The 14,043-nt window shown below is 48.1% G+C and overlaps 1 pseudogene; it reads right to left on the bottom strand.

The window, feature by feature from the left end:
* Positions 1-8,089: 8,089 nt before the first annotated feature.
* On the bottom strand, positions 8,090-13,759 carry LOC124658117 (annotated as a pseudogene).
* Positions 13,760-14,043: the final 284 nt, after the last annotated feature.

The raw sequence follows: 14,043 nt of genomic DNA, 5'->3' as shown, positions 1-14,043 counted from the left end.
ACCTAAGATAGGTGTAAGGGCGGCTAGATGTATAAGGGTTGCACTACGACTGAGCATATGATACGAAGAACAATGCTAACCCTAACACATCTAAGATAACTATGTTGCTCGCCATCAAAAAGGCTTCGATACGAGCAACGCATGAACAACGTAATAAGCTTGTGCTGCCTAGATCGCAAGATGCGATCTAGGCAGCATGGTGCTTACCGGAAGAAACCCTCGAGACGAAGGAGTTGGCGATGCGCCGAGATTGATTTGTGTTGAACGTTGGTTGTTGTTTATTTCATAAACCCTAGATACATATTTATAGTCCGGGGGACTTTCTAATTCAGGCGTGCACCTAACCGTGCACGGGTAAAACTCTAACTTCTAAACGACACGTATCCTACTATGTTACAGATACATGGGCAAACTAGCCCAAACTTAGTACACAAGGCCGATTCATGTATTTCTTCCACATATATTCTTCAAGCCCATCTCCAATCGCGGCCCACCTCTGATCCGGTTAAATTCTGGTGATAACACATGCCCCCCTGGTTTTGGAAATGACATTTCAAAAATCATTACGCTTTTCTTTCGTCGGGTCATGACGTGGCAGAGCAGAAACCGCCGCAGAATCCTTCATCATGATGCCTTGCCCCTTCCACTTCTCCACGTGGCCTGCGAAATTTTTCTGTTGGGCACCACTTCCTCGGAAACTGTTGTGGCATTGAATCTCCCTCATATCCCCTTTTATTTAACCGTTCTAAACAGTTTGCTTCTTCATCCCCTTCGCATTAGCACCCAAAAAACCCTCCTGCGCCACCATGTCTTCTGCCTCCTCTTCCTCTTCCAGTCTCTCCTATGGGTCTTCCTCCTCCCGCGAGACGCCGGAGGACATCCGCGCACCAGAAGAATGGGACCAGGAAGACCACGCCTCCTCCATCCGGTCCGAGGACGACCGGTCCTTGACCGGCGGGGATGAAGATCTCCCAGTTCCTCGCCGACGGGGAACTGGAATCGGAAAGCGAGGATGACCAGTTCCCCTGTGACGGCTGCCCCTCCTCTGAAGAAGAGGAAGAGGAAGACTACGACGACGACGACTCCCTCGAGGGCTACCCGCCGGCGAAACGCCTCCACATGTGGTGGGACGACGACAGCAGCGATGATGAAGAGGAGGATGAAGCTCCCGTAGAGGGCTACGGGAGCAGCGACGAGGAGCCCATCGGCGACGGTGCTCGGTGAGAGTTCCGAGGATGACGACGAGGGCAGCAATGGCCCGTAGACTAGGATCTACTAGTGTAGGCCTAGTAGTAGTAGATTGGTCAACAGACCCTTCTTTTATTCTTCCTTCTTTGAGCAATCAGCTCTTTCTTTGTAAGAAATCCTGTTCATTAATGAAGAAGTTTCCCCAATTTGATTTTGCTGATTTCTTTTAAGCCGATTCTCAATGAGCCGATGGCAACGCATCGGTTTCTCATAATCCGTCCTTCATCCCTTCGACCACGGGGTGATCGCGAACTTGGTCAAATCTCAATAAGCCGACGTCAGCGCATCAAGCCCTCATGATCTATCCTCCATCTTTTCGACCAATGAGTTCGATTTCTGCTGGATCACCACCCTTGACGAAAATCGCGACGCAGGACTAGCCGATGGCCATCCAATCGGCTTTCAAAGACAGAGCATCCACCAGGCCAGCTGCCCCCCGAGTCTCAATCAAGGCGCAACAGAGACGAGGACACGCAATTCAGACAAATGGACCTGGGCTCGATCATGTCTGAGAAAACTACCATGCAGAGCCAGCCAGAGCCGATTACTTTCCTTCCGTTGAAAGTCGATATTGCAGATGATCACACAACGGCTCAGAAATAGAACTCCTCTGACACGGAGTTGGAGGTCCTTGCGTTTTGCACATGCCACTGGTAGACCCCATGAAATTTGTGCTAGAGTCGATGGCTATGCATCGGCTTTCTATCCTTAAGTCGATGTCTGCGCATCGGCTGTGCTTAAAATTTTTTTTGATTTTTTTACGGCCGATTTATGTATCGGCCCCCATACTTCAATACCCATCATCAAAGAATATCTTGGGCTGCTGGGCATTTGAAAGACGCTTCTACTGCATATCCTCGTGTTTTATCCACCTAGGTGCCCCCCGAGCCGATTCTTTCAAGGGATTTGATGGTATCGGCTCTTCAGGTATTCCCTGTTGGATCAAATGTTGAACCCAGGTAGAATGTACAGTGAGGATAATTTTGGCCGATTGCTGGAATCGGCCTCCATGTTGTCTGCTCGATGAAGGTTTTGTAACATTCCTCCATAAATCCTTGGGGCCGATCACTTGGATCGGCATCGCCACATTTGTCCATCGATGTTGCTTTTGTTACACGGTCAGGCCGGTGGATAAAACCAACCTAACCCCGCCCTTTGTCACGTCGATGCGCTCGCAGTCGTCCAAATTGATGCCTGAGAGTGGCTCTTGGCCTGATGTCTCCCAAACGTTCATGCCGGCCGTTGAAATCTCGGCTGAATCATCTGCGTGGACGACTTCTACTTCATCTCCATCCCATTGTATTAGGCATTGGTGCATCGTGGATGGAATGCAACGATTGGCGTGGATCCAATCTCTCCCTAGTAGGACAGCATAGGAGCTCTTGCTATCGACAATAAAGAACGTCGTAGGGACAGTTTTCCTTCCTACGGTCGGATCCACATTCGAGAACACCTTGTGCGTCGGATGCTTGGCCGTTGAAATCGCTCGGTGTTACATTGGTCTTGATCAGATCCGAGCTGGAGCGTCCCAACCGACGTAGCATGGAGTATGGCATAATGTTAGCTTGCCGCTCCGGTGTCCACCAACATCTTGTTGACAGGCTGCCCATTGATGTATCCTCGCAAGTACGGGGCCTTCGGATGCACTGTAACTTCTTTCTCGTGGCTTCTCAAAGATGACCGGCCGTGGGCCACGGTCAAGTTGTGCCATAGGTGCTTCGTCTAATCCTGGAGCACTAAACTCCGTTGGAAGGATGAACACCATGTTTGTGCCAGCCGATGTCTCATCATCGGCTTTCTTTTATCTGGGCGCCACTCTTTCCTTTGTGGCCGACCTTCTTCGTCCAGGGTTCGCTGAATTTTGGCGGCCGGATCAGGCCGCGCCTTCCTCAACGTGTGCGGTATAACCTTTCGGCTTCCTCCAACCCACGTAGACGCTGAACCCTTCGTTTTGGGAACGGCCGAGCCCATCAGGGCACCACCTTGGCCGATGATACTTGTCTTCTTCTTCATCATCGTCCTCTAGTTCCTCGAGATCTTCCACCCGAGCGGACTCAGCATGCTTGTTCCGAGGCGGGAGAGGCCCTAGACGTTTGAGCACGGACACGTTAGCTGCATCCTTCTTCTTTTGTTTACATTACGGGCAATTGCCGATTGTAGGCAATCGGCTCATTCCTGAATCCCAGCGAGTGTACGAAGAAGGGGCAGTCCCAGTGCCTATCCACGTCGTCTTGCTCCCTCGACTTTTCTTTGGCGTGGCGCTCATATCGCTCCTCGTCGTGATCATGCCGACGATGTCTCCTGTCGTCCCTAGCCAGACGATCTTTTTCATCATCGTCGTTGTATCGCCGGCGTTGGTCGTATTGACCCACATACTTGTTGAGGAGGTGATCAGAGAGAGGTCGCTGATATCTTACGTTCCTCACTTCTCCCTCGCGTGATGTAGCGCTTGCCGTCGTGGCGGAGCCGATCGCGTGGAGCGGCTTCCTCTGTGTCTTTGCTATGAGAGCAGCTGCCCTCATCTCCGTCCTTACCAGAGTGGTGCCCAGGTCCCACTATGTTGATATTGCACGAGAAATCTGGCTGGCACCCTCCATGGTAAGTATACTCCACCATATTAATGGCGGGGAAGGGGTGTGTGTCGACCTTCATGGCGTGCTTGGTTGAAAATTAGCCGCCCTTTTTCTATCGCCATTTGGATCCGGTGACGCCACACCCTGCAGTCGTTAGTGGCGTGGGTGAACGTGTTATGCCACTTGCAGTATGGCTTTCCGTTCAGCTCCTGCATCGTGGGGATCTTGTGGCCTTCGGGTACCTTTAGCTGCTTCTCCGTGAGTAAGAGGTCGAAAATCTGCTCAGCTTTGGTCACGTCGAAGTCGAACCCTTTTGGAGGGCCTTGTGGCTTAACCCACTTGCAGGACACGGGGCTTGCCGCCCGAGTCCATTCAGCCACTGCTACCTCTTGATCTCCCGCAGCACCTTCATCCTCGTCTGCCTCAACCAGGACCACCGCACGCTTGAATTTGTCCTGGTAAACATCTGGGTGGCGCTTGTTCATATGCTGACAGCTTCTGCACCATGTGCGCCAATGAAGGGTAATCTGCTTGGGAGGCCACGTCCTTGATCGATGATGAGAGACCCACCACCGCCAACTCGACTGCTTCTTTTTCACTTACGTGAACCGAATAGCATCGGTTCCTAATGGTCTGAAGCGCTGGATGTATTCGACACTTGTTTCCCGCGCTTCTGTCGTACTTGTGCTAGATCGGCAATGCCAGCCTCGGAAGCCTCTGAATGATACTGTATATGGAACTGCTCTTCCAACTGCTTCCAAGTCCGGATTGAGTTCGGTGGCAGCGATGTGTACCACCCGAAAGCCGATCCTGTGAGGGACTGTGCGAAGAACCTCACACGCAGCTCGTCTGATGCTGAGATCGTGCCCAGTTGTGCCAAATATCGGCTCACATGCTCGATGGAGCTGGAACCATCTGATCCACTAAACTTTGTGAAGTCGGGGAGCCGATATTTGGGTGGTAGCGGGATCAATTCGTACTCGTTGGGGTACGGCTTGGTATAGCCGATTGTCCTCCTTTTCGGCATCATGCCGAACCGATCTTTCAGAATTGTACAAATCTGATCCGCGGTGATGGCTGCGGGTGTCGAACCACGAAGATTCGCTGGGGTGGCGTACTTAGCCAGCCATGCTTGCTTTTCCAGTTCTGAGCCAACTGCAGGAGCTGAGCTCTGGAGGTTTGTCGGAGTGGCGTATTTAGCTAGCCACGTCTGCTTCTCAAGATCTGCTCCCGACGTTCCTCCTGCTGTTCTAGAGGTCCCCGCTGTTGCAGCCTGGTTCGAGGGTGCCCGATTCTGCGATCGCGGCACGTATGCGCACGTGTATCCGTGCGGGATCTCCTTGGGCGCCTCATGTAGGAATTGGTAGTCACTAGGGTCACCACCAATCTTGTAGACGACGTATGCCGATGAGTTCGGCACTTCCGGTGCTGCCAACGCGAACGGCAGCGGTGGACGGGACTCGGAGTGGCATCTCTCCTTGGTAAGTCCCCAGAGCTGGTCCCGACGGAGAATACTGATGGCTCATGATTTCCTGGATCACGCGCGGAGCGACACGCTCCAAAGTGTTCACCGGGCTCTCGAGTGGCGGTGCGGCGAATGAGCCACCATGAAGTTGATCTCCTGACGCAGCGACCTGGTGCGTTCTTCTGACGGGGCGGACATGTCCACTCCATCGAGCGCGCCTTCAGGTGAGAACCCCTTCCACCTGATGCCATGGGAGCGGGTTCTGTGGAAAGACCGATGAGGTCAGCTTCGAGGACTGCTTTGATCTCGTCATGCTTCTTCTTGAGCTCGTCAGTCAGATCCTCGTACTTGACCGGAGTGCCTTCCGCCATCTCAGATGTAGATGGCGATGCGGTGGATGTCGAAGATAGTCCCACCGGGCGTGCCAGAATGTGTTGCGGTCAGAAACCCGCCGGCGGGCAGCGACGGGCAACACCGTAGAGCCGTGAATCTCCCAGGACTGCGGCTGGCCCTGGTCCCTCCGAGCGACAGCCCGCAAAGCCTTCTGGTCACACGTCCGATGCTGTCGCAAGGGCGTGCCACCTGACCTATACCTGGTAAGGAAGGTGTTGGATGATGCCTCGCTTAGTTTCCTGCATGGCATACACGTAAACGTTAAATACGAGCCTCGATCGGCTCTCGAGTTGTCCCGTGAATCGGCTCAAAGAGCCGATCCACCCATGATTCGTACGAGGTGTACGAATATATGGTGGTCCTGCTTGATCAAGATAAAGCTAAAGCGATCTACGACGATTTAGGGTTTTCACCGCATAATCGGATCATCCTACTCACGATTGGGCCTCGCGCTCGCGTACGGTGATCGTAAGCCGATCCTAGACAGGGCCTAAAAACCAACACGAGGTTGATCCCCGGAACATCCTGTCTAGGGCTAGCAAACTACACCCTACACGCCGCTGGATCCTCCAACCCTTTGTAAGGCCTAACTATTGCGGATATTAAACTAATCCTTGAAGAACAAGGAGCAACCGTAACGGATCGGATCTACTAAACAATGATTAAGCGGGGTGCCGCCCCTACACCTAAGATAGGTGTAAGGGCGGCTAGATGTATAAGGGTTGCACTACGACAGCATATGATACGAAGAACAATGCTAACCCTAACACATCTAAGATAACTACGTTGCTCGCCATCAAAAAGGCTTCGAGTACGAGCAACGCATGAACAACGTAATAAGCTTGTGCTGCCTAGATCGCAAGATGCGATCTAGGCAGCATGGTGCTTACCGGAAGAAACCCTCGAGACGAAGGAGTTGGCGATGCGCCGAGATTGATTTGTGTTGAACGTTGGTTGTTGTTTATTTCATAAACCCTAGATACATATTTATAGTCCGGGGGACTTTCTAATTCAGGCGTGCACCTAACCGTGCACGGGTAAAACTCTAACTTCTAAACGACACGTATCCTACTATGTTACAGATACATGTGCAAACTATCCCAAACTTAGTACACAAGGCCGATTCATGTATTTCTTCCACATATATTCTTCAAGCCCATCTCCAATCGCGGCCCACCTCTGATCCGGTTAAATTCTGGTGATAACAATCCCATGAACCCGGAAAGGTTCACTTGGACTGGTTCAAAATCTTCGGCAAGCGATACCTACAGGCTACTCTGCCATGGCACTGTCAGTTTCAGTCTTCAAAAGCCGATTTGGAGATCCTTCACGCCTTTGAAATGCAAGTTTTTCAGCTAGTTCGTGGCAAGACACCGACTTTGCACTGCGGACAGAAGGTTTAAGCAAGGGCTCCAAAATCAAAACAATGCATGTTTGACCTATCTGCAAGATGAGGACACTGTCGAGCAACATTCTTGTGTGGTGCGTTTACGCTAGACATGTCTGGCATGTTGAAGTATTTGGTGTGTATTTGGAGTCAGCCAGCCTAATTGTTTGCAGTTGGGGTATGGATTTCTTGTAATTGAGTCTCTACCTTCTATAAAGATAAGGCACGTATTTGGGGTGCTCTTGAAAAAAGGTCCTCACGACCTCGACCCAACACTTTAGCTTGATTTCTCTTCAGCAAAGGATTAGTGGTTCCCTGCCATCAAGCGCCACCGTATTTCAAAAGAGGCACGGCTTCGACCTTTATGCTCTTGGTTTGGGAAATTTAGAAAGAAAGACACGTGAGTCTTCCAAAACACCTCCTCCCCCGCCACCTTTTGTTTTCGTGAACATCCAGAGAGATGCCGATCTGTTGGTGATGGACTGATGGCCAGGGGCATTCCATCTAGGAGATAGTAATCCCTTTTGTTTGGTATATTAGAAAAATCATTTTTTGTTTGGTTTCGGCCCGGTTTTGTAAGTATTTACCTATTTCTTCTTAACCAATGAATGACAAAGCTTTTGCCATCGTTTGAAAAGGAGGGGCTAAATATAGAATTCCATGCATCAATTACTTGAGCAAAGATGGTAAACCTGCAATCGAATTTAATCTAAATTAGGTGTCGGGCTCGTACCAATTACCATACAAGGCAAATTTAAGCTAGCATTTCAAATGAAGCTCCTCTGGCTGGTACGAGTTGAGTTGTGAAAATTAAATGCACCATTTAACGAACAAATGCAGTTACATACGTACGCAGCTAAAGCAAAACGATCGATCTGGCTCTCTAGCTAGAGAACAACACCTGTACTAAGTGCGCGACCCCTCAAGCAGCTATTCACTAGTCTCATCTGCTACATAATCTGTTTTCCCCTCGAGAATTTGTGCTATTTCATCTCAGTTTCTCACAACTCCAGTGCCAGTGGTTTACGAGAACGTTTGCTGAATCTCTTGCACCAGCTCTTCCGCGCTGAGCGCACACTCGATTCCAATCTGTGGAAAGAAACTACGTTAGGAATTGTAAGGAACTCACATGTTTGCTAAAGAGAAGGGTCGTAACGAACAATGCATTTTAGTTAGTACATGCATGATAGAACAGTTGTCTAATGGAAGGGTAGTTGTCAATGTTGTGCAAGGAAATCCATGATACCTAGCTAGCAAATATGTGTATCACTTATACTTACAAACATTGTGCAAATATATGCTCATTAGTTTGGTTGCAAATATATGTTGGTCACATTTCACATCAGCTAAGATTTTTTTGGGTGAACAAGTGCATGTTAGGTAGGATCTAACTTTAGGTAGGATCTATGTGATCACTTTTTTGAAAATACAATTTTTAAAAAAATCACAAAAATAAAATGCACATCCACGTTATATATACAACCCCAAAAAACTACAAATCTAAATTCGACCCAAATTATTCACCTCACATTTATCTTACTTGAGTTGAAATTTATTGGACTTTTAGATTTATAGCCTATAGTCATATTGTATGCAAATTTACATTTTTTAACAATTTATAAATGATTTTTGTGAGTTGATCCTAGGATAGATCCTATACATGTATCACCCTGCGTATGCCATTCAGGTCGCCCTATTTTGAAGGTGTCCGGTCCAACCTATTCACATAGGGCATTATACCATGTACACTATTTCACCAAACTATACTACATACTCCTAGGAGTAGTCGTGAGCCCTATTTTGAAGATGTCCAGGTCCAACGACCTAGCCGTCCAGCCCACATTTATGACTAGTGCAGCTTCAGCATATGCGTGATTGGCCAGTAGCCTTACATGCACTTTACACGGGAACCTCGCATGAAACAAATGCAACCTTCTTCGACTTTAACTGGCATATAACTATACATATGCAGTGTTTAATTGGTCCATGCCTTTACTTTGTTCATGCTGAGGAGTGAGGAAACGAAAAAGTAGGGCAAGAAGCAGCCAAGAACTAGCTGGACGTAAGGTGCATACCTTGACGGTGAAGGCGTTGACGTCGGTGTCGTCGATGGTGCTGATCTTGGCGTGGAGGATCTCCAGCGCCGGCGCCCGTCCCTCCAGCGCGGCGATGATCTTGACCGCCTGCCCCGGCGCGCGGTGCGACACCGTCTTCAACACCAGGTTCGCGCCGGCGAACTCCACCCTCACGTCGGGGAGGGGGTTGGTCGGGGGCAGCAGCAGCGCCTGCCGGTTGGCGTAGACCGACAGCTCGGCGGTGATGGCGTCGAGCGAGGGGAGGTAGGAGGAGGCCGCAGGATCGTGGCCGGTTGGCGTCATCGCTGGTGACACGTATGTGGAGCAGGAGATCAGTGGTGGTGGGAGGGGCCGGAGAATGTAGGGGCTGCCTGGCGTCGGCGGCGTCCTTGCAGGGCTGATCGGGATGGCGAGGCGCGGGCTCAGCGGCGGCGTGGACTTGAGGAGCGGGCTTAGCGGCGGCGTGGATCTGCGGAGCGGGCTGAGCGGGAGGCGTGGACTGTATGACGACGGCAGCGGCCGCGGGCTGAGGACATGCTCGGTGTAGACCTTGCGCTGCTTCTTGGCCTCCAGCGACTGCTTCACTTGCTGCAGCTCCTTGATGTAGTCCACCACACCTCCTATGATTGATGCTTGGTCACCCTGATTCAAAAAGATAAAGCATATCATGATGTCGTCCACATGCTCATAGGTCTTACTACTGATGAATGAATTAAAAGCATAATCCTGCAGCAGCTGTCTAAGCTCAGGGTTTCCCAGAAGAAAAAGCAAGTAGCTAGGCTTCAGTTTGTTTACCTAGGCCGGTCCATGGCCGTGCATTCAGCGACTCAGCGTGCATGCACTTCGCAAGCAGTGTTCTAGCTAGCACGTACGTTACGTAGGACCAGCTGATCTCAATTCCCAACGAGGAAGATCCATGAACAGATTCATGTCAATAACTGATATCTATATATATATATATATATGGGCCGGAGAACTAGCAGTACTCGTAGAGTAATACCGGTACAACATATGGTAATAAATCATCGAACAGTTAGTTACCTAACTCCTCAAACGAATCAACATCTTAACAGTACAGATCGAGTACGTAGTACGTACTCAAATATAGGGATGAATAGATAGACATGGGTGGATTGACGGAAAGCTATGCATGAATAGATGGAGTAGACGAGAGGCCGGTAGTATGATGAGCTTACCCGCTTGACATAGAAACATGGCATGAGAGACCGCAGCACGGTGAGGTGCTCGTTCATCTGCTTCCTCCGGTTGCGCTCCACCGTGATGTGCGGCGTCTTGGGCGCCGCGCCGCCTCCCTCCTCCGGCGAGTATCTCTGCCTCTTCTGCGTCTTTGCGGTGCCGTCATATTCGTCCTGCGGCGCTCGTCGCTTGCCGCCTTTGTTTCCCGGCGCAGGACCAGCCTGCAGAAGCCCACGACCACCGCTGCCGTGGCCGGCGGTGGTGGGGCTTAACGCGGCTGTAGGGCCGTTCACGCAGTCCTCCCACGTCTCCAGGATCCTGAATAGGTCGTCGGCGTCGGAGGGGAGCTGGAACTCGCCGTCAACGTCCACGAGGAGCTGATCGCACAGGGCATCACCCATGATCGATGCTTTGCACGTATACGAACTTACCACCTTGTGCTTGCTATAGCTGCTATGAGAGAGTGGTGTGGAGAAGGATGTTGTGCGCAAGTGGAATATATATTGGCTAGACAGCTTTGCTTCTTTTAAGCATGGGGAGCTATAGTTCGGCCGTTTGCTTTTGGAAGATGGTCATGAGAAGAGACGAAATGACATAAATACCTGAAGGGATGTATGGTTGCAAGTGTGATGATCGCTGAAACGGTGTGTCACACTTGGTGGCCCCAACGACAACACTTTGGCCATACTCCCTCCTCTCTATTTTATGTTGCGCATAATTTTTCGCGTAAGTTAAACCATGCAAACTTTGACTAAGAATATATAGATAATAATATAATGCAAAGATCTACCATGTCAAATGCATATAATATGAAAATATATTTCATAAAAGTTCTAAAAATATTATTCTTTTGTTTTATATGTTTATATTTTTATCAATATAGATGATTAAAATTTACGAAGTATGACTTTGACCAAAGATTATATACAACATATTTTCAGGAGGGGGTACTTGTTAGGGAAACTCGAGGCATACTTGTCGGGCGATCATAACAGGTTAACCAGATATGATGATGCATGATTTAAAGTCTTATAGATACATAATCACATCACACAATGATGTCTAGATAGGTGAAATGATAATAATACAATACTAATTACTATTTTTCATTTTATGTCTTCGTCTAGTGGCCTTCCTTTGAGTTTATCTTGGGCCTAATCCTACCTTTTACATTTATAAATGAGGAATGTGAAGTAAAGTCAATATCTTTTAGGTTAAAAATAAATTAATAACTAAAACTTGTCTTGGCATGGAGTCATGTTTTGGGTATTTCTAAATGTTGAGAACTATATGAAACAACTTTTTACATGAAAGTGGTAATTTTAATTCACATTCCACGTTTTCAATGTTAAAGGAAGACCTATACAAAGTTTTGTAATAATTTGGCATATTTTCGAGTTGATCTTGTGGATAGGCGTTCCTTTACCATAGTAACTAGATAAATGACAAATTAGTGAATCAAATGTTTTACCCCGTTATGTTTTTTAAGTAACATGTATTTACTCTTTCTGTCTTTTATTGTATGTCAATGTCAATGGCCATGCAGCATGCTGCTGCTGGCTGTAGAGCCAGTAATCCAAACTCGCTGGAGTTTATCTTTGAGGTATGCTTGATATTGTTCCTATAGTATCTTATTGTAGACTTGTATAATTTTTTTAATTAATTACTTAATGCATGTAGTCCCTGTGTTGGAAGGATTGGCATATTTTATTGTTGCTGTGTGTATGGGTAATGACATAGAGCTGACAAAGCCACGAACCAAGTGGCTTAGGAAGCATGTCAGTACAATGCTACTGGTCATTGCTTTGCATGTTTACCAGATGATCAAGTCAAATATCATTGTCGAAAAGAGTAAAATGATAAGCACATTTTCTACTTGTATTTTTCGGTGCACAATTCATGCAGATTAAAAATTAACTCATGATTTGTTCCTTTTTCAGTATTTTAGACAAGTTCACAATATTACCACTTGGAATTCACCTTTTAACAAGGAATGCCGATAGACACATTCTACATGTGCTTCAATGATGAGAAAGATGTTGGACTTAAGAAGGACAAGACTGACAACAACATAAGCGATCTTACTGCTGGCGGGATGCCGTGGAGGCGTATGGAATCGAAGAGACCACAATTCACTACGGGAAAAACAGGCTTTGCCGTGCGAGCCCGCACGACAAAGATCGCACGGCAATGCTATTGACGGCAAAGCCTTCTTTGCCGTGTGACTCGTCAACGTTGCACAGCAAAGGTTTTGCCATGTGACACCGCACGGCAAAGGTCGCTTCTTTGCCGTGTGTCTAACATGTTTTATCTAAAAAAAGACCCCAAACTGGCTAGTCTGGGAATCGAACCTAGAACACAGAGTAGGAAAAGCATGCAACCTTGCCACTAAGTTAAGTGTTCGTTTGTTGATAACTATACCACGCCACGCCTTTTGAGATGAGAAAAAATCCAGTTTTTACATCTTTGCCGTACGCTTACACTAGGCAAAGGCTTCTTTGCCGTGCGTTTTTCAAAAACACTAGGCAAAGGCTGCTTTGCCGTGCAACACAGCTGCGCGCACGGCAAAGGATGAGGCACGGCAATGCCCAACGCCTTTGCCGTGCACCAAGTCTTTGTTGTGCGGTGTGTTGGGCCATTGCCGTGCACCTTTCTTTGCCGTGCGGCCTCTTCCATCGTTACCGTGAATCGTATCTTTGCCGTGCGCTTGTGTCTATCTTTCCCGTCGCCAAGGTCTTTGCCGTGCGTTTTTATCTGTGCGCACGGCAAAGAAAGGTTGCACGGTGACGCCTATATATTTTTCCCATAGTGATTAGTGCCTTCAAATTTGTTGTCGAAGATAATAACTTTTGCCTGCCTATAACCCCATGTGATGTGCATGGATTCCAACATCTTACCATTTGTCTTCAAACTTTTCCTACTTAGTAGTAGTTGATGTCTCAGATCAGCTACGTTGACATTGATGATGCCGGAACTTGATAGTTTGTTTAATGTAAACTATTGGTTATAATTTCTTGTGAACAATTCTTATTAATTGGTTATGAAATACTAATTTGGTTACAAACTAATGTTGTTCGTGAATGAATTACTATGAATTATATATCCATTCTCCATGTGTAGTATGAACTCCGGCACAAGGCTACATAAAGTTTCTGCAACCCTAGGGCATGTTTCAGGATGCACCTAGTAGCGTAAAGTCTTTTTAGGCAACCGCTAGTAGTGTGCACATCGAATTTTAGTTTCTTCACGCCCTCACACACATTTTTCCGCCATGCCTTCTGGCCTACCACAAACCCAGTAGGTATGTTTGATGATTTATTTACTTTACAAGAGGTGGGAGCAGCTCAATCGGAAGGTAACGGTGCAGCTCAACTCCTAGAATTCCAACGATGATGTCGGCAGATGATGCCGTGACCTCCATGGTTTAACAAGAGCTCCACCACCGGTCAGAGCGATGCATTAGGCTCCGGCAAGGGCACCAAAACATGTTGATACGGAGGCCACGTGCTCCTGGCGTATGCCATCGACGAAGGAGTGCTCTTCAGTCCTTATGGAAATGAGGTCGTATAGTTTTTATTAGTACTTCGTGGTGATTTGTGAAGGAGCTAAGAGTTTGTGAAGACCGGTGATCGTTTACTTAGTGTGAAGACCCCTATTAGTGGTTGGGTATGGATTAGCTGCCCTAACTCAAGGAGAAGCAGATTG

This window comes from Lolium rigidum, chromosome 1, assembly GCF_022539505.1.
Source record: "Lolium rigidum isolate FL_2022 chromosome 1, APGP_CSIRO_Lrig_0.1, whole genome shotgun sequence".
Classification (NCBI taxonomy): domain Eukaryota; kingdom Viridiplantae; phylum Streptophyta; class Magnoliopsida; order Poales; family Poaceae; genus Lolium; species Lolium rigidum.
Note: the sequence above shows the minus strand (reverse complement) of the source record. Positions and strands in the feature narration are given on the sequence as shown.